Here is a 20,158-nt window from a genome sequence, read left to right as displayed (position 1 = left end):
CAATGACCCCTGGTCTTCAGTCAGTTAAAAGCTTAAGTTTAGAACAACATCCTGACACCCACCACCAGGCCAGCCATCACCTGTGGCTTTTGATTTGTGCAGAAAGTAGAGGTCATGTATGCAACTGGCAGCCCTAAAGGATGATACACTTCCCTTTGTTTATGAGTGGGGTACAAACAAATCACAGAAATACTAGCAATACTGATATGTACTTATTGGTGTTTAAAATATTCTACAGAAATCCTCTGTGTCACAATGCTCATTCTGGAAGCCATCCCTAAGGAATTGTAGGGAAAGTGAATGTAGCATTTGACACATTAGGGACACACTTTCTTCCCTATTACCAAGAAAACCAGCTTCTTGAAAATTCTTAAATAATCAAGGATTTAGCATTACACAACCATGCACAAAATACTACAAGATTGCAAGAAGCATTTAGTCACTATCATAACAGCAAATCCATAGGGGCAGATTCAGTGGAGTCACAGACCAAACCCATGCTTCTTTCAAAGGCTGGAAAAAAAACATGGAAAAGAAAAAGGAAGGGATGTGTCAATCCTTCCACACCTCATCCTTTGACAGTAACTACTCTATGCCATCTGGCTATTAAGGACTGTCAGCACTTGAAGAATATCCATGATGCTTTCCTGACTGCTTCTATAGAAAGGAAAAAGAAAAAAAAAAAGTCCTAGAAAATTCAGCTGACATGCTACAAAGTGAAAGCTATCATCCTGCTGCCTCCTTTTCTTTGGGGGGAAAAATACTTCAGCTGCACTTACTGTATTTTTTTTTAGCAAAATTGCATTTTGAAAGCAGTGAATTTGCTGAATTGGTGTGAGGATTATGGCACTGAATGTTAAAAACCCAGGTGATGGAGCAAAGCCCTCACCTGCACACACCTCTTACCGCCCAATGCGTTGGAGCAGAACTCACTTGAAGCTAAATGCAAGTAACAGAAACCAACATCTAACTTGTCTATTTGACATTTCTTACGAAGGCTGGCCTTACAAAGAGAGCCTGAATTCAGCCCCCGAGGGCTCCGGCAGGCCTACGTGAATCTCTTATCTGATAGGCAGAGGAGCGCCTGGCCCATCTCACACCCAGGGACTGCGAATGACTTCACTGCCGCTGTGGCAGCAGCACAGGGCTCGCAGGGCAGAGCCCATTGCCAGGGAAGGTGCACAGGCACATGGCAGATCCAACCACAACTCCTCCCACGGGCTCAGCCAGCGCTGGCATCCCGCCGGGGCTGCCTTGGGAGACGGAGCTCCCAGCGAAATCCATTTAACACATTCCTGCACAGCTTCTGCCGATACCGTCCCCATGGTCAGGACAAGCTAAAAACAAACACCCCTGCCCGGCCAGCTGTCTTTGCTGGAAGAGGAGCGGGCATTTTTACAGAAACAAAGATAACTGAGCTTGCTATCTTCTACAGAAGTTTTTCTGGTGTGATTTTGTTCCATTACATTTGCTTGGGTAGCTAACAAAAGCAGAGCTACTGGAGCAAGAATGTACTCAGGTATCTTCATACATGTTACATTTTTAAATGCTTGGTTTGTTTTTCTGGATCTTCCCATATGTATTAAACCAAAGCATTTTGAAGCTACTATCTGTAGCACAGAAACTGACACATTCTCTCGTGCCTTTATGTGTTTGTTCATTTAAAAAGGGACTTTTAAATTGTGTATTAAACAAGTACAATAAGCGGAACTTACTACAATTCACATATTTCTTATAGATTCCATCCTCAAAATATTAATGAGCATACTCAGTAAATGCAAGTTTTACTTGTGAGTACCACTATTCTTTGTATCTTTTGTCATTAAAAATGAAAGCTAAAAATACATGTACACCTCCCTGCTGCATACTTCGGTCCACATTCAAGCAGAAACTCCCAGACAACCAACATAAACAACTGTGATTAATGTTTCAATCTCCAATGGGCAGTGGGATGAACACCATAAAAAGAAATTAAGACTTACTATTTTTCCACCTCCCCTCAAAACACAAGAGTCTAAACCAACTCCTGTTTGGTCAGTTGTGACTTTATAAACTCTGTATCTACCAAACCACACACTGCTAGGAATAGCATAAATCTCAGAGCAAGGATTACAAAATCATTCTCAGGTTTTGGTTGGGGTTTTCTCTTTTAAGAACCCCAAGAAACATCCTTGCAAAGAGAAACAGTTCAATCTGCTTTTAGATTTCAAAACTAGCACAGATCTATTTTTTCTGCTGAGTATACACTGAATGTTTGAACAGAAGAATTAGTCATAGGTCAGACAATATAGCTTGTTATCACTACACCCTTCATTTGAAGGAAAACCAAATAAATTGGTTTTATATTTCAACCAGCTGAAACGACGGTAAAAGAAAGTAAATTCTCCTGGGTTTCCTTTTTCAAAAAAAATTTAAAAATCAAAATTAATTTTAAAAAAATTAAAATCCCAGCTTCTCATCTGACATGTAACCAAATGTTTTTTGGCCGCTGAAAAATCCTGCCATTGGTCAGGCTCGGCAATAGGCACATCCCATACACCAGGTGATGCGCGCTCAGCCCCGCATCCCGGCCCGGGGGGGACAAAGCCGGGAGCGGGGATCTGTCAGGCCGCGTCCCGGCGCCAGCCCCGGGCCGGCAGCTCAGGCGAGCGCGATGCCAGGTTAACAATTTGCCTCCCTCCTGGACGCCGCGGCAGCCCTCCATTTTGTCAGCCGCCTCAATTTAAACGTTTTCCGAGGCGAAGGCAGAGCTTCAGCATTTCTTCAGGAGCCCTCCGGAGCTTTAAAGCATCCCCGACCATTTTGCGGAGCCGGCGCTGCGGGCTAAGTTTAGCAGGGCAGCGGCGCACGCCGCGGCTCACGGGCAGCGCCGAGCCCCCCGCGGGGCAGCCCGCGGGCTCCTTCCCATCGCTTCTCCCGGCGGCGCCTCCTCCCGCCCCGCGCTCCGGCGGCGCACGGCTTCCTCCCCGCACGGGGAGAGGCAGGTGGATGTCGGGAGGAGGGCAGGGAAGGGACGGGAGGCAGGAGCCGCCGCGGGCAGCAGGGTGCCGGCAGCAGGTAGGGAGGGCAGCGCGGGGCGGCCGCCGGTGCCGTGCGGTGCCTGTGCCGTTCCCCCTCCCTCCGGCCCCCGTTCTTACCACCTGCGGAGGCGGCCGGAGCCCGCCCGGGCCGGGGCAGCGACCTGTCCACTGCGGGCGCTCTCCTCCGGAGGTGAGGGGGCGGCGGGGAAGGGCATGCGGGAGGAGGGAGGGAGGGCTCCCGCCGCCCGCCTCTCCCTCACCTCCCTCCCCCTCCTCCTCCTCCTCCCCGCCCAGCCCGGCCCAGCCCGGCCCGGCCCGGCCCCCCCCGCGCCCCTCGCCCCACTCCCGGCTTGGCTCCCGCGGTGCGGGCCCGGGTCGGTGTCCCCTGCGCCGCTGCGGCACTTACTGTGTCACCCCTGCCAGTCTGGCTGCCTGTCCCCTCGGCGAGGATAAAAGCAATTGCCCACTAGCCTCGCCGCTGCCGCCCGAACAACTTTGTCCTCTTCCAGTCGCTCTTCTTTTTCCTTCTTCTTCAATAAGGAAAAAAAATAAAAACCAACAAACCAAAAAAGCGTCCTCTCTAAAACAATAACCAAGCCTCAGCAAATTTAAAAATTAGAAAAGAAAAAAATATATTCGGGTTTTTTTTTTTTTTTTTAAGAGTGGGAAGCGTGAAGGTGGGAGGGGAGAGGAGCAGAAAAAGGAAGCATTTGGAGCTTTGGAGCTCTGTTTTCCCTCTCCTTCCCCCCTCCCAACATGGCTTGAAAAAATTAAAAGGGGACAGTGGTGAGGGGGACACACACACCGAAAAGCTCGGGAGGAGGGAAAAAGTTTGGGAGGTTGGGGGTTTTTGTGTGTGTGTTCGGTCTTTTTGTTTGTTTGGGGGTTTTTGTTTTGTTTTGTTTTTAAAGCCTTAGAATGACAGAAGAGACTACAAACACCCGGGAAGAGCAGGCACAAGGAGAGGAACGAGCGAGAGAAAAGAGTTTTGCTGGTCAGTAAACTTCAAGCTGCTGCGATGAGGTCATTGGTGTAAATATAAAGCGATGGCGTCATTTGAAACCAATCCCAGTGAATGAACTCAGCCGGGGGGTGAAGGTGGGGGGAGAGGGTGAAGGAGAAAGAGGAGGAGCAGCGAGAGAGGATCCCTGCGGGGCCCGGCGGCAGCGGCGGCCGCGCAGCCCCGGCGGCGTGAGGCGATGGCGGATGGGGAGGGGGGGGGGTCTCTCACTGTCCCCAGGGCAAACTCGGGCCCCGCTGCCCGCGGCCTCCAGCGGCAGCCGCCGGGCCGCCCCTGGGAGGAGCCGCGGAGCGATTCAACGGAGCCGCCGGCACGGCCCTTCCCCGCCCCTCGCCCGGCCCTCGCTCGGCTCCGGCCTCCCCTCAGGCCCTCCCCGCCCGCGGCCCCTTCCCCGCGCGGCCCGGAGCCCGCCCGGCGTGTGGCGCCTCACGACGCCTCGGGCCCGCTGCCGTGTCCGCTCGGCCGCTTCTCCTCTCCTCTCCTCCTCTCTGCCCTGCGCCAGCTGAGGGGGCATCCGTGAATACCGCCCTGGCCTTTGCTTTCACTGTGAGCCGCTGTGCCGTGCCATGCACAACCACCTGGGTGTGAAGGCGTCACATCCTCCTGTGGTAGCGCTATGAGATTCTACATCCACAGAGTGTCTGAGGGAAGGGAAAGGAACTTAAAGTCATCCAGGTCCAACCTCTGTCACTGAGGTGGGCAGAGCACCCTGTGGGTCATGTGGAACACTGGGGGCCTTTGCCCTTTAAATAACCTTCTTAAAGAAATTTTAAAATCTGAAATCACACAGTGAAAATCTATGCAGATCCACAGAAGTATTGGTTATTTTTGCCTGACATGTATCTGTTATGGCTAGTACCAATCCGAACTGGCAAGGTGCATCATTCAGGGGCTGCATGGGTCCTGTCTGTCATGCATTCTTCTTCCAGACATGATAGAATATCCTGCAGTCCTCTTTCTCCCTTAGGGGCATCATTACTATGGGGACCCTGCTGGCACTGCTGGGCATGCAGGACAGCTTACACACCAAAATTCAAACTCCAGTCCATTACCTCTGACAGCTTTCCCTGTGCCAGAAACCCTTAGAAGACAGCATGAGAATGAAGATTAACTACATGGGTCCTTACGTTCTTGGTGGCTGCCTCTTCCAAAGTGCCATCAGAAAAGCACGTGGCTATCTCTCACAGTAGAAGGGTTTGGGTGTTTGGTGTTTCAGGAAGAAGGTAACTTAATAAATCGTATGGGGCGGAGGAGGCTCTGTCCTGTCAATATTGACCATGAACCACCCTGATGAAGGCCCTTGTGCTAAGGAGTTGTGAGCTGTGTCATGAGAATGCCTTGTTAACACTTGTACTGAACAGTCACGTCCTATGAGAGGGAGTGCAGAGCAGGCAGGGAAGAGGGAAGCCCAAGCTCCACGACAGAGACAAAAGCAGTGAAAAAATTATGGTAAAGCAATTAACATTGGGATGTTCACCGTTTTGCACGTGTCCCTTTCCAGTATCTGAAAAGCAATTTTGCCCTTCTGTCTCAATAAAGCAGTGGCCCCAAAGATGCCTTTCTCAAACCCCCAAAGTGCCCACAGCATTAAAAATCTGCACAATTAACTGCTGGTTAATGGAGCTAGAAGTGACCCATTTTGATGAAGGGGATCAGAGAGCATGCCAGAGGAACTGGAGGTGACAGCCAGTGCCCCAGCTCTTTCATTCCAGAAAATTGCAGGAACAAACAGTTCCAGCATGGTTATTCTCACAAAGAGAAGTGGGGAGCAGTGGAGAGAGGTGCATGGAGAGGAGGAAAGACATTTCAATTCTCTCTTCCCTTTTCTCATCTCAACTCAGTAGCACCTTATGTAACAGGTTTGGGTTTTGTTTAAATTGTGAGGCTGTGAAAATTTCCTGACTGTAAAACTGTAACAATAAGAAATACTTGTCATCTTTTGAAAATATTTTTCTTTTTAGCAAAAAAAAAAAAAAAAAAAAAAAGCAGAAAAGGAAAAGCCTGTACTAGAGCAGCAAATTAAAGCCTTTTCAGTATAGAGTCACGATATTTCTTTGCCTGATGTAATAAAGCATGTGACAAAACGAGTGGTATCACATTTAATTCCTGCACATTGAAATTATTACTCAGAATAACTTTTTTCTCTTCAGCCAAGCTTGAACCAAAAGTCTGATTTGGGAGAACATTGCAGGCTGAAACTGGGCAGGTTCATTGCTAACCTCAAGACACAAACAGAAGGAAGACTCAAACACAGCAGCATCAGACCTCGCTTCATTGAGAGTAGGAGCTGCATCCTTTGTCTCCTGTTTGCAGGGGCCAAAGTGTGAGTGTGTTGGCAGCTGCCATCCCTCAGCTGGCCATGGCCACTTGTGTAAGAGCAGAAACTCCTTTACATGTCAGAATCTTAACATCATTTTACTCATTTTTTCCCCCTCTGAGAGCCTTTTGTTCCTCCTTTCCACTCGCTCAGCAAGCTCCTGGAAATGATCTGAACTGCAGGTGCAGACCAGGAGAGGGTCAGGCCTTGATTTGGCAAACACCTGAACCATCTGGGAGAGAGAGTGCTTGGCTTTGCTGGTGTCCCTGGCTGCTGACCTCCCTCCCCAAGTTTTTTAAGTCTGTCAATTCCATGAAATGTATTTTGCTGCACTTCTGGTGATGGACTTTTTGGCCTAAGTTCACTGCTTGTTTTTGAGAAAATGGTACTGAAAGAGTTAAATTTATTGTTCCTTTCTTGTGCCTCCTTATGAGGCTTATGAGATAAGACGATCAGAAGTGTCTATGTGGGGTGAAACAAGGGCAAAAGACAATGTGGTGGCTATCCAACCAGCTGTGTCACAGCCCTTGAACTTTGACACTCCCCCCTGTCCTACCCGTTCAAGGCTCACTTCTGGCAGGAGTGGCTCCAAGTGTGTCACCCCTCACTGCCCCTGTTCCTGGGCGCCAGGGAGGGGCAATAGCTGGCTACTTTCAAGAGCTGGAGGTCATGCACCTTTTTTACAAAGGTTTCTCTTTCTTTATTACTAAAAGCTAGTTCAGCTTTTTGTTCCTTTTCCAGCTAATGGACTTTGTGGCACTTCATTTGGTTAATCAGTTAGCAGTGATTAAACAGGGGAAAGATAAATGACAGCCAGAGTAACGTCATCACAGTTTCTGCGTGGTGGAAAGGAGTGGTTTGCCAGGGAAACCTCTTGTGAAATAAGCGAGAATTGAACTAGAAGCACGGAATTTACCATGCTTTAAAATCCCCTTGTGGGTGCTCACTTCCTCCACAGGCTGAAGTGGAGTTGTTGAAGAAGTTGCCATTCCCACACAGCTCCCAGTCACCGTCATGGCTGTCTTCTGCCAAAGGCTACCACATCCCCTCCCTACCTGCAAGCTGCTCACTCAATCTCTCCCAAATTAGCTTTGGCCAAAGTCAACCAGAGCAGCTTAAGCAGTTTAAATAGTAGAAGTCTGTTGCACTGGTTTGTTTTGGCTGAAACAGATTAGGGGAAACCCAAGTCACCAGATGGGAAGTGAGGTGATGACTTTTTCATGGACAGCTTCAGGGGCAGTGCGAGGTTGGGCCTAATCTGCTTTCAGAGCAGGCTTCTGTACCACACATAACTGCTACCAACTGTTCTTCAGGGTATTTAAAAGTAGAAGTGTTGCTGAGATACTGACATTGAAACATTTGTAGCATTTTTAGATACCACTTCCTTTGTTGGCATGGAGAGCAGGGTGCAGCAGTCAGAGCAGCACAGCTTTGTGGGAGAGCAGCAATGGGAACGTGAGGATTTGGAAACCATAGGAGATGTAGGGCTGAGGGTGGGGAAAGAGCAGAAGAGAGAAGTTTGTGGCTATAGATCAGTGGGAGATCTCAGAGCTCAGTCCAGAGAGGAGGGATTTGAGCAGCGTGGGAAATGCAGGCATCAGAGCTCAGGGGCAAACAGTGATTCTTCCCTTCCATGTGTGCATCTGACCTTGGAAGCTCCATCCCTGTGGAAAATGGTTGGATGGGAATAGCCTCACTAGTCTGTCACTGCAGGTAGTTTTCATAGCTCTACTTCCCTGCAGCTTCTCCAGGACTGCCAAATTCACAGCCCATTCAACAAGCTGGGGGTGGTATGCAAGTGGAGGGGTCTAGGTTTGATGCAGATATGGGGTTTGGGCTGGAATACAGGACAAGATGGAGCAATATTCTTATTCTCTGAAAGAAAACAGTGGGTGAATCAAAGCAATGAAAGAGAAAAGAAGAATTACAGGAACGGGAGCAGCAGAAAGTACAGAGGAAAAAGGAAGGAGAGCATCAGCTGTTTGCTTCCCTGTAACTCCTTACTTCATAAACCCTGTATCCATTACTCAATAGAAATGTACATTATTCCTATCTCTACAAAACCCTTTATTTTTCGAAGCCCTTTGTGGGACAGAGTAGCATCATGAAACAATGTTTTATGGATTTAAGATTGAGTTACTGAGATGAAGTAACTCATCCAAGGTAGCTTAGCAAGATGGTTACAGATCATAGAAATGAACCAAATTCTCTTAAATTCCAAATCCAACCACTAATTCATCCTTTCCCCTCTCCTCTCTTGCATCTCAGAGAAAAAAAATAGTAACTTTTGCTTTATTTACCTGCACAGACAGTTATTAAAATTAAGCACTTGCACGGAAGTTTGTTGGTTATCTTGCAATTCAGGGACACACAAACACACAAAGGCTATAGATGAGTTATATAACATAAGACAATGTGAAAAGATAGAGGAAGAAGTAACAACTATTTCTGGTTCTAGGCATGGCCTTTATCAAGCTTAGGGAGTTTTGCTAAAATTCTAGTCATCTTGGAAAAAGAAGTTACTATTTTGATGGTCAAGCCACTTCTCTATGAAACAGCAAGATGAAGTTTCAAGGAGGCATTTGAAATTGGAGATCATAATAAATGTTATTTACAGAAAAGGAGCATAATAACATGTCATCGGGAAGCAGAATAATGAAATACTGTTCTCAAGAAACATCAAGTTCAGACAAATCTATAGCAACTGAAAAACTTAACTAGTAACATTTCTCACTTTCTAATATATCCAAAGAGAGAATATTTAAATAAAAACCCCCAAAAAAGCTGATACATTAAAAAAGATCGCAAACACATTCCAGAAATTAAGATAGTTGTCACAATAAACACCCACCTCACTTACTTTTTGCTCTTACTCACTGTTAGTCACTTGTCTGTAGGCTGGTACACTTCTATGGAAATGAACTGCTAATGGGCTGTAAGCACAGATGGTGTAAATCATCATTGCTCAACTCACACTTCAGTTGCTATCCTAATTTATGCTATCTGAGAATGGCTTTGTGTGTTCATGTTTTGTTTGTGGCCAATGATGAATCAGAAGTAAAATGTATTTGCGTTTATTATGAGGGCAGGAGAAAATGCATGAGGTCTTTGACAATTCATAGCCTCTTTTTAACTTCTTGAGTACTTCAAATTATGTGGGATTTAGTAGTTACCAGCCTTAAATAAATTTTAGACTTCCTGTTTTTCTAATAAGAAATATTTTCTTAGGAATACCAAGGATTTGATAAAAAAAGTACAGCATTCATAAAATGCTTTAAAGTTGTGATATGTGAAATGTCATCTGGCTCAATATAAACCATGAAGTACAAAGTTACTGTCTTGACAGCATTCTTAACAGAGCTCACAATCAAGAAAATAGTTTAAAAGTCTCAATGTAGGAAGAGAATATATAACCTGTGGTAATGAAGACCAGATTATTTATGTTTATTTATTTTAAAATACTTTCTTTTCAACATATGTACACAGGAAATGAAATTTTCAGGCAGTTTTAGAATCTTTAGCATTTCTCATAATCCATTTTGTTGTTTCTGCAACTTTTAACATCTCCTGACACTCACAGGTATCCTAAATGTTGTGGATTTGATAGACTGCTGTTTATTTAATTCTAAAGTGCAGTTTGAGTGTTGCAGTAATATGCCAGCGAAACTCCATTGTTATTCAAATGGATTGTGAAAGAGATTTCAATTCCATGGGGTCATTAAAATGTACTTAATCGATTAAAAAAAAACCTAATATGAAAAAGGGAAAGACAGAGAAACCCATACTGGACATGAAAAATAAACTTGAGTTCTAATAGGGAAAAGAAAACGAACTTAATTACAATTTGTTGTTGCTGTGGGAAAGAAGGGCATGAGCACCACAGTGACCTGCATTTATAAGCTCTCATTCATATAAACTTTTAAGTGGATAACACCCAGAACATCAATATTTTGGCCTAACAGTAATAACATTCTTAGGATAAAAGACTGTTAACTCTGAACAGAGTCTTATTTTGTTGAATGCACTGGTAAGAAAATTATCAGCCTGAGATTAGCTCAATTGTCAACCACAGTGAACAGGGTTTGTTGAGAAAGACAGGTGAAAATCTCAGGTTACAGAGAAAAGAAGCATGTGAAAATTTCAGAGCGTGTCTTTCTTTCTTTTTTTTTTTTTTTTTTTTAGATGCAAGGTGGAGGTGAGGTGAAGGACTGCTGGTTTATTTTTATATTGCCTCCTTGACTACCCTTCCATGGTCAGGCACAAGCTGGCTTCTGTGTGTTAGGCATGGGTAGAAGTCTTTTAGCTCTACAAGGGGTTGAAAACCTTGCAAGAGCACATCTGCTTCAAAGCAGTTTGCCATTTGTTCTCCTTGTAGCCAGGGAAGAATCATGATTGTATTAAAAATGTTTTAAACCCTGGTTTACATTCAGCCTGCAAAGAGAAGGGAAGAAGATCAATGAAGGTGAAGCACAGGGCTGCAAATACAATGTTTCATTTTCTTTGTGAAGGTCTGCCTCAGACTCCTCATGACTTATTTGAAGCTGCTTGTGCTTACCTCAGATATAAATTCGGCTTGTTGACTCTCCAGTCACTAAAAATTGTTTCAATCCATTGATGAAATGATGATGAATTCCAGATAAAGTTAAGCTGAAGAATGTGCCCCTCCATGACCATTTAAAATCTGAATGGGATATTATGAAATCAAATGGGGCAGAAGGTTTTTTAAGAGGGGGAATTTCAAGTAGAGGATGTAACTTTCCAAGACATTTTTTCCCAGCAGCTGTGAAAGCTCAGAAGAACTTCCTAGACAGGAACATATGAGGACACAATCTTTTGTGAGCCAGTCAGTGGAGACATTTGTGGGAAAATGGTGGATGCAACTTGAGTTCCAGAATATAAAAGGAAAAAGAAGCCCCTGTTAAAAGAGCTTGTCTAATTACTAAGTTGCAGAAATTATATGTTTATTCATCTGTTATTTTGTAGTAGGACCTACAATTAAATGATGTCAGCCACAGTTTAAGAAAAATGGCTATTATAACTGATGATTCATTTAAAATACCTTCTTACCATCTAATGCCAGCAGGACAGCAGGCTGCAGTTGCACTAATGCTGAAAGCTAAAAAAGGAACAAGCTCCCCCTTTGGTTAACAGCACGTGAGCAAAGGCTTCAGCCACAGGAGAGGAGATGGCAAAATAGGAAAAAGGAACCCAGCAAGTGGTAGGGAAAGAGAGAACCAATATCTGTCAGTGGCATGGGTGCACAGAGCTTGGGAAGATGCCTTGGCTGAGCCAATCTATCAGGTGATGTTCTACCTCACAGTTTCCTGTCCTCAGCTTCTTACTGTGTGGTCCTGACCCTTCCCTTGCTGTGGATCTGGCACTGCTGTAATGCAAGATGAGCCAGTCCTTCTTGCCAAGCCAGCAGAAGTAGAGAGACTTACTCTTTTTGTCAGTCATTTGTTGGAGAATTTTGCTCAGAAATGGCATATAGAGTTTTGTTCAGACATGCCATAATCATATACAGCTGATGGAAAAGTAAAAGGCAGCTGTGAGGAGTAAATTCTCACAGCCTGTTTCTGTAAACAGCTAAGTTCTCAGGCAGTCTTCTCATAACAGGTAAACATTCTGTCCTTGGCTGTTTTGGGAACAGACATGGAGGTTTTGAGAACCATTCATATCAGGGTGAGAACACAAATCTTGGTTTCAATAACAAACCACAGGTATTGGAAACAAAAGGAGGGGTTGGTGTTTAATCTGTAACCAATGATGAGCTCGGGTTTTGTAATATGTATAAGCTTAATTAACACCACTATAAAAACGTGCATGTTGGATCAATAAATGGGAGTTCGATGCTGATCAAAGGATGGGTCGTCTCCCTTCGCTTTCAATAGTCATTAGTTGACATCTGTTGTCTGACAGTAGAGAAAAGCTCTTTAGAATGAGAGTCAAACACTGCAACAGGTGTCCAGAGAGGCTTCCCCCTCCTTGGAGTTAAGTGCTGGAACAGACAGGGTCCTGAGCCACCTGGTCTGACTTTGGAGCTGGACTGAGTGTTAGCTTGGCTCTGCTGGGAACAGGGAGTTAGGCCAGCTGGCCTCCAGAGGTCCCTTCCAACCTGATTTGTATAGGAGGCACTCATGATCCCTCTATCTTTTATTTATTATTTTACATTGAGAAATCTCAGTGCATCAGTGTCCCTGGCTGAAGCTTTATCTGTCTAACATCAGGATAATCCTGTCACTATTATGAAATTTCAGTGTAGGAATTTCTATGTTTAAATTGTTGTGAGCAAAGGGATTTCAAGAGGAAGTCAGTTCTTTTCAATTATAGATACTGTAAGGTTAATCCTATTATTGCTAAACCAAATATTCTAAAATCAGGTTATTAAAGATGAATTTATGCTGTAAAAATTACTAAAGTAACATGTACACAATTAAAGTTTACAAGCAAGCTTAACTTTATGTTAAAGACACAGCAATAATCATACAATAATACACAATGTATTTTAACTGATTCATCTCAGTGGGTGTTAAAAACAGACTCAGATCCTGTCTCTGCTTTGCCTCTCTGAGGCATGCCTGTGATGTAGTAAGGGTTGTAGATTTTATATGACAGATAAAAGTTGTTGTTGTGCTTAGCAATTGGATGTTTTCATGGTAGCAAATCACATTTACATCCATAGGGAAGCCTTTTTACATTGGTAAAGGTGTGAAAAAAGGCCCAGAACTAAAATGAGTCAAGGCCATATATAAGTAATTTAAGAATGAAGGTATAAAATCCTTCAACAACAACACCACTACCAAAATTCCTAGTAACAAATGGAAAAGCACATATATCTTCAAAAAATCCCAGAGTCTTATTCTGTATTACATACCTCACTCTCCATGGTTGTCCATAAGTGGACAGTGTAGCTACACAGGGTATATTTACTTCCAGTTAAATGTTTCTCAACACTTCTAGAGTGCTGCAAAAGGGCTGTATTGTATTAGGTTCTTCTCAGTTGTGCAGCCAGATTGTGAAATGTACAAGCCAAAACATACAAAGACTAAGAAACAAAGCCATCTGGATTGTTTATGAATGATTTGTTATGCCAAGGAGCTTTATAAATTTTTAATAATTTTTAATATATTTTTTTTTTCATTTATTTATACAGACTGACAGCCCTACAGATTCAGGGACATCTGTCTTTTCTGCAATCCATAAGGCATCTGGCTTTTTTTTTAGTAGTTTACACAGGTATGCTCAAGTAGTTTGAGATTCTTGTCTTTCAGACTTTTCAGTAGGTATGTGCTTCCTAATGGCACTTCAGTGTATTTTGATGGGAACACAGCTATAGAATCTACATTGTGTTCAGAGAGGAGGGCAAACCATCCTGTAAATTGTCTGGCACCAGGGATTTGAGAGGTGCTGGACAGGTTATGTATGATTACCCCACAATGCCCACCAAATGCATGTGTTATGCAGATAAATTTGCCTCAGGGTACTTGCCTGCAAAGATTGTGTCTGCCCTGTGAGAATCTGTACCTGTACCACAGGCAGTGAGTGCAACCTCCTGTCTGGCACTACATGTTCTTTGCTGAGAGTTTTTTTCTATATTCACAGTGAGTTGTTCCAGGAAAGTACACAGCAGCACTTTTCTGGGATTCCCTGTGAGTTCCTGTCTCACAGGATGCCCTGTGACACATCCATTAAAAGTCATAGTCTGCTGCCAAAAATGATGAAAGATCATCAGGAATTGAGGCACACAGGACCTCCAGTGTAACTCAGAAATTCCAGTTTCACTTCTTGAATTGATGTGTAGGACATCAGTCACCAACCTAAGCTGTGAATCAACTATTCTTTCTTGAAACTAGGAATGAAAAAATAATTTTTGTTTGGACTTCATTTTGAAAATCCCAATTGTCTCTAAAACATGCTGGGTCTAATCACTGGTTTTGAGCAACTTAAGATCTCATTTTTCAGGTGTGGATCTGTGCTGGCTCACAGCTTCTATACTCAGTAAAAAATTATGTCTAAGTGGGAGTCAAATGCTGGCACCAGAAGGCAGGCAATTGCATCTTTGTGGTATTCTACATTTGTGAGTCCCTCTTTTGCCTGGCCAAAGCAAGTGTGGAAGAGGAGATTCTGCCCTTAAAGCTCCTCATGGAGCAGAGCCAATAAGAATCTTTCAGTACACAATATAGTACAAAGACACATAATTATCCAGTTTATTTTGGATGATTGATTAATGGGGACATTGCTCATACACCCAGTGGATGACATTTCCTATTACTTGTTCATATCATTGGAGACTTAAAGGATATAAATACTTAGGAATTTCCCAGCAGTTGGGTTGCCACCTGTCTGCTGAACACATTAAAGGGGGAAAAGGGTGAGTTGTATTCCATTTATGAATCCTGCAGCTATCTGAGCAACTCTGAATAACATTTCTGACACTGTCAAGGGAAAATTTTCCATAGCAGTCTCAATACAGATTCAGCAATTCTCTCCCTGACACAACTAGACATTTAAAAGATGTAACAAAGGCAGAGGTAGTGGGAAGGGAGTGATGGCACTGAAGGAAGTTTACAGTGCTCTGAAGCTGATGCTTCTTGCCATAAGACAAGTCACAAAAGAGCTAAAGCCTCTATACATGCAATCAAAGTGAACATTTAGCAAGCAGCTGTCAATCTCTGTACAAATTCTTCACTTCCTTGGTTAATGTTTATACCTGGCATTATAACAGTTTGTTAATAAATAGCTCATTTGTGTGAAGAACTGGACATGGTAAAAACCAATAAATATCTGTAACAAACACCCATGCAAATCCCCCACCTGCATTTCTTTTTTGTGAAACACCTGTTGAACTGATTGCAAAGCTATTCTGTGGCATGACATCATTCAGTTCTATGAAATGACTACCAGTGGGTCTGCTCACAGCATCTATAATTAGCTCCTTACCTCTAAGTTTCAGTGATATGAGCAGCACACTGATGTAAATGTTTTAAATCAGCTCCAGGAAATGCCTTTGAAACCAAGCAGCACCTAACATGGGCATCAGCACTACATATGTATGTCAGGCTTTCTCCTGTAGCTTAACCTGGGCCTTGCAATTGTGGAAAACACTTGAAGAAAACTCCAGAATGTTCTATCTGTGAACACACAGCTGTGGATCTCAAGGGATCCTGGAGAGGATGAAAGCTCTGCTTGCTCTGGGTTTACCACCCCTGAATTACCTCAGAGCATCATTTAGCCCTTTTGTAGAGATATGTCCCAGTAGATAAAAGCCAGGAATGGTCTCTCATGGGGAGGGGGAACCTTTCAGGAATTGGTAAAGCTTTAATGTCCACTAATCCTGGGTCTGGCAGCAGAACTGCTGGACACAGTGCAGGAAAGGGGCACAGAACCACCCTGCACAGCCTGACCAGGAGTGGTTTCTAACACCAGACCATGCATCATACATCATATTTTGTATAGTTTCTAAAACTCTAGTCTTAGTTTCCAGTTCTGGGGGGGACAATATAGTCCCCAGTCACAAATTCTAAAAGGAAATAATGAAGTAGAAGTTCGAAACAGACCTCTTCCTTAAAAACCAGATACCTTGATTTCAGTGCTTCTGTTTCACAGAGTCTGTTTCCTTCTTCCCTTGGATCAGTCTTGTCTGACATTTGCTTAGCAGTCTGGTAAAATTCAAAAGAAAGAATAAGAATTCAGTGTGTGGGTTTTTATTATGGTCCTTTTAGACATAGGGGAAATAAATACACACCCACCCCACCCCTGCCCTGATCTTGTACTGAAATGCTTTTGCAAACTAGTCAATATTTTCTAATTTTGATCTTATAATTTCAACTAATCCTCCAAATCTTCAAACAGTTGCCACAAATCAATTATGTTTTCAAGTGAGAGATAGTTTGGAGCTTACAATCGTTTTGTGCACAATATGTGCGTGTGAATAAGAAAATTAGATATTTATGTGCATTTGTAATCAATCTTCTTGGTTATTAGATTTTTGATATGATAGTTTGAGAACTATCAGCAGTCTGACTTGCAAATTTAAATGCCATTTCTTCCAGTGATGCCAAGATCAAAGTGAGCAGAGTTAGAGTCATATGCCTGACCAAGGAGTTTAACAGAACTTCTCTCATTTTACTTGTTACCTAAATTACTCCAAATACCTGAGAAACCATTTCAATTTGCTTTGAGTTGTCAAGAGAGAAGCATAGGGATATTTAGATTCATTGTTGAGGTGTCAGTAGTTCTTTTCAAGGAATCTGACAAAACATCAGGTTGTGTAAAAGTAGAAAAAGAAATTCAAGAGTATCTGCACTTTTTTAGTGGGTTGTACCTGGCCCACCTGATAGGCAAATTTTTGCAAGCTCAGTGAAATAAAATGCAAAATTTTATCAGCCTGTTTTTCAAAATACATGCTTAAAAGTAACATTCTCTAAAACCAATCTACCCATGTGAGTTAAACTGTGGTAGCCCAGTCACATTAAAAAAAGTGTTACCTGTTATTTTTCTTTCATCTTTCATCTACCTGGAGCCTTCTCTTCTCCAGGCTGAACAACCCCAGCTCTCTCCAAAGGAAGGGAAAAGTTGGTGGATTATTTTTTTAAAGGTGGAATGGGAATGCTGGGACATGTCAGGAACATTTTGGGAGCCATGAAGAAAGGAGCTGACAATAGGTTATAAGGGTTACAGTGCTTTTTTCAGTGTATTTCTGAAACAACCCACTTTTATTTCCCCTGCATGGATATGGATGGGTGAGGCAGGCAGCCTGTCACCTCCCAGGTACCTCCTGCATATTTTCCCTGTTGCAGTGAAATTCCATGTGAATTAGTGTGTGTTATCCAGGAGCGTATCCTTCATTTACATTTATTACAAATTAATGCAACACTTTTTGCAGTGCAGATTTGATCCTGTAACTGCTGTTCACATGAGCAGTCTCCTTAAATACAAACCTCATTAAACACAAATGCAAGGCTCATGGGCAGCTACAGCAACACGGGAAATCCAATACACTTAAACAGAGTTGCAAACCAGGAGTTAGCAGGTGTGATGCTGACTTAAGATGGAGTGAGCAGTGCAGGCCAGGGCAAAGTGCTCTATGTGATGCCCCAACCCTTCACACAAGGGACAATGGCATTTCTGACAGTAGTCAAGGTCATCATGGAAATCCTCTGACCCAGTTACAGTGCAGAGATCCAGCTTGCCATGCAAGTCCTTCAGTTTTTGCTCAGGCTGTGCAGAAACCTTGTTTATGCCCTTGGACAAGGCAACAGTATCAGACTTAGATTAGTAAATGTTTTGAATGTGAGCACAGCCCATGCCAGAGAATCTGGGGCTGGACAAAAGTGTTTAAAATGATTTTCTGTCCTGTGGAAAGCAACCAGAAATGCTCTTACCAGAAAAGCCAGCTACTGACAGCAGTTTTGAGTGGCTCTAGTAGGTTTGCATATGCAGACATATTTGTTTGCGTAGGCCAAAGGGGAGTAGCATGTTGCAAAATATTTTAAGAACCAAAAAAAAGGGACACTGAGCTGAAGTGGATTTTTAAACCTCTTGAGAATGAACAATATGCCTTTTTAGTAAACCAGTTGTGCATAGAGATCAATGTACACAATTAAAAGTCTAATCCTGCTGTAAGTTCACCTCAAGTATTTCATGAATTTCACATGATCCACCCACTTTTTTTCTGTACCTCTGCAATTACCATATCAGCAGCAATAATTCTCTGTTGTTCAAGTGCCAGATGCAACATGGCTGTCACATTCCTGAACATGGCACATTGTGCTGATCTGTTTGTTTGTTGTTTCAGAACAAGGTAAAATTTTACTCACTTGCACACCTCACTGAACTTCAACCCACTCTTTGTCATCTTCTTAATCAGTGATTTGTCTTGATCCTTGGCTCTCAGTTTCTTATATTTAGCTTAAATTTTGTGTGAAATCCATGTTAATCAAATGACTTTTTGAATCACTTCTAGTTCTCCCTTCTGATCATATGTGTGAAGTGTAGGATCATCCAACTTATTTTTCTTCCTTCAACAAGCTAGAAAATATGAAGTAGCTCCTTTCCAATTGCAGCATAAATATTTTCATGCAATATTTTAATTTACAGATACTCTTCAGCAATATAAAAGCATCATGAGCACCGTCTCAAGATTTTGCTTATGTGGGAAAGTTAGTCTGGCCAGATAAAGCAGTAACTTTTCTGCCTGTGTGGATGCACAGGACAAGAGCTGATTATTCCAAATTATCTTCTTTCGAGTCCATTTTGCTTGAGAAGTACATTTGCAATAGCTAAACAGAAAGAACTCCCCTTGTAGTTGTGACTTTACACATTTGCAACTACAGAAGGCGCTCATCTTGCCACAAAGTAGAATTTAGTAAATATGAGAGTAACCCCCTTATCAACATTTAATTATACAGTGTATAAGTAGTTGCAGATCAGACTTCCAATGTGCTGTGCTTTGTTCAAACACTGAATTAGGTTTTAAAAACCATCTTTCAAAGAACATTTGTTTTAAACAGAATTTTCTTTTAATCATACCAATAATGTGATCAATCACTGTACTTGTGAGCATGTGCTGTTCATGTGTTTACCAGGTTTTCCAGGTCTTCAGCTGATTTCTCTAATGTAAGAAAAAACCAACAAACCAACAGCAAACTGTTATATATCCTAGTTATATAAACAACAATAAGATATAGAATATTAGATAAATAAACTTTTTTTGGGTCGCTCCTCAGTGACAAGTGCTTTAACTGATGGGTTTAAATGACAAGTGAAAGGTGTTCTCTGCCTCAGTGTGAACAGAGTTGAAATTGAAAGACAGAAATTGAAAGACAGAATTTCTTCTATTTCCAGAAACATTTCTTGGGTATCATATTAAAGAATGCAGAAAAGTGCAATTTCTCTATCAGTTCCACAAAAAAAACCCCAAACACCAAGGGATTGAAAGACAGGCTGTTCTTGCACTGTCTTTGCCCAGTGGCAAAGGAGTTAGCATCTCTATTAAAGCAATTAACATCTCAGTACATTTGGAAAACAAGCAAGAGAATATCTTAACTTTATCTTTGCCTGCACATCTATAAATGAACTCATCTCAAAGGCTCTGAATCTCTAAAGACTCCACAAACGTACAGTGGAGTAATTTCAGCAAAATGCTTGATACCAAAAGATTGCAAGATTTATTTTTATTTCAGGCAGGATTTCAGAGGAACAGATTTTGAATTGCCTGAATTAACACATTTACAGATCTGGGGAGAATAAATGCCTGGTTGGGATGTGTTGAAATACGAGCACATGGTGCAAAATCACCCTGTGAGTTATATCCCTTTTTTTTAGTCACACTGACATAAGCAATGATTTTTAAGCTATTGCCTGATTGCTGAACTCACTTTATTTATCTTCCTCAAAGTCTCTCTGGATCTCAGAAGCACAGCTCTTCTTTTAACAAATATTACTAATTCCATCAGGGACCTGCCAATAGTTATTGCGCAAAACACTTTGTGACACTGAATGTAACACAAGGTAGGATTTCCTTGGTGAACATCACTGTGGTTTAAATGTTTAAACAGCTAAAATCAGTTTAAAATGTCATAATCTTATCCTCTCTCTGTGCATATCTACATATAAATAATATCCAGTTCCATTCACAATTGTTCTTTCTGACAGACTCCCACTCAACTCACAAGTCTGAATTCACCCAGGAGGACAGCAGAGGCAGAGTGGAAAAGCAGAATGCAGTGCTTAGTTTGAGTTGTTCCCTGCTAACATACAGATCCCCTTAAGTGCTGAGGCAGGGAACTTGTGCTTTAT

The 20,158-nt window shown here is 42.7% G+C and overlaps 1 protein-coding gene across 1 annotated transcript in view; it reads right to left on the bottom strand.

Annotated features, from left to right (window-relative positions):
* The window catches only part of DUSP16 (dual specificity phosphatase 16), a 58,281-nt gene extending 55,066 nt beyond the window's left edge, over nt 1-3,215 (bottom strand). The window contains exon 1 of the mRNA XM_059471919.1: nt 3,138-3,215. The gene's annotated coding sequence lies outside the window, so the exon portion shown is untranslated. The remainder of the gene's footprint in view (nt 1-3,137) is intronic.
* Between the last annotated feature and the right edge of the window lie 16,943 nt (nt 3,216-20,158).

The sequence above is a fragment of the Ammospiza nelsoni genome, chromosome 5, assembly GCF_027579445.1.
Source record: "Ammospiza nelsoni isolate bAmmNel1 chromosome 5, bAmmNel1.pri, whole genome shotgun sequence".
NCBI lineage: Eukaryota > Metazoa > Chordata > Aves > Passeriformes > Passerellidae > Ammospiza > Ammospiza nelsoni.
The sequence above is the reverse complement of the archived record's forward strand: the minus strand, read 5'-3'. Positions and strand labels throughout refer to the sequence as shown.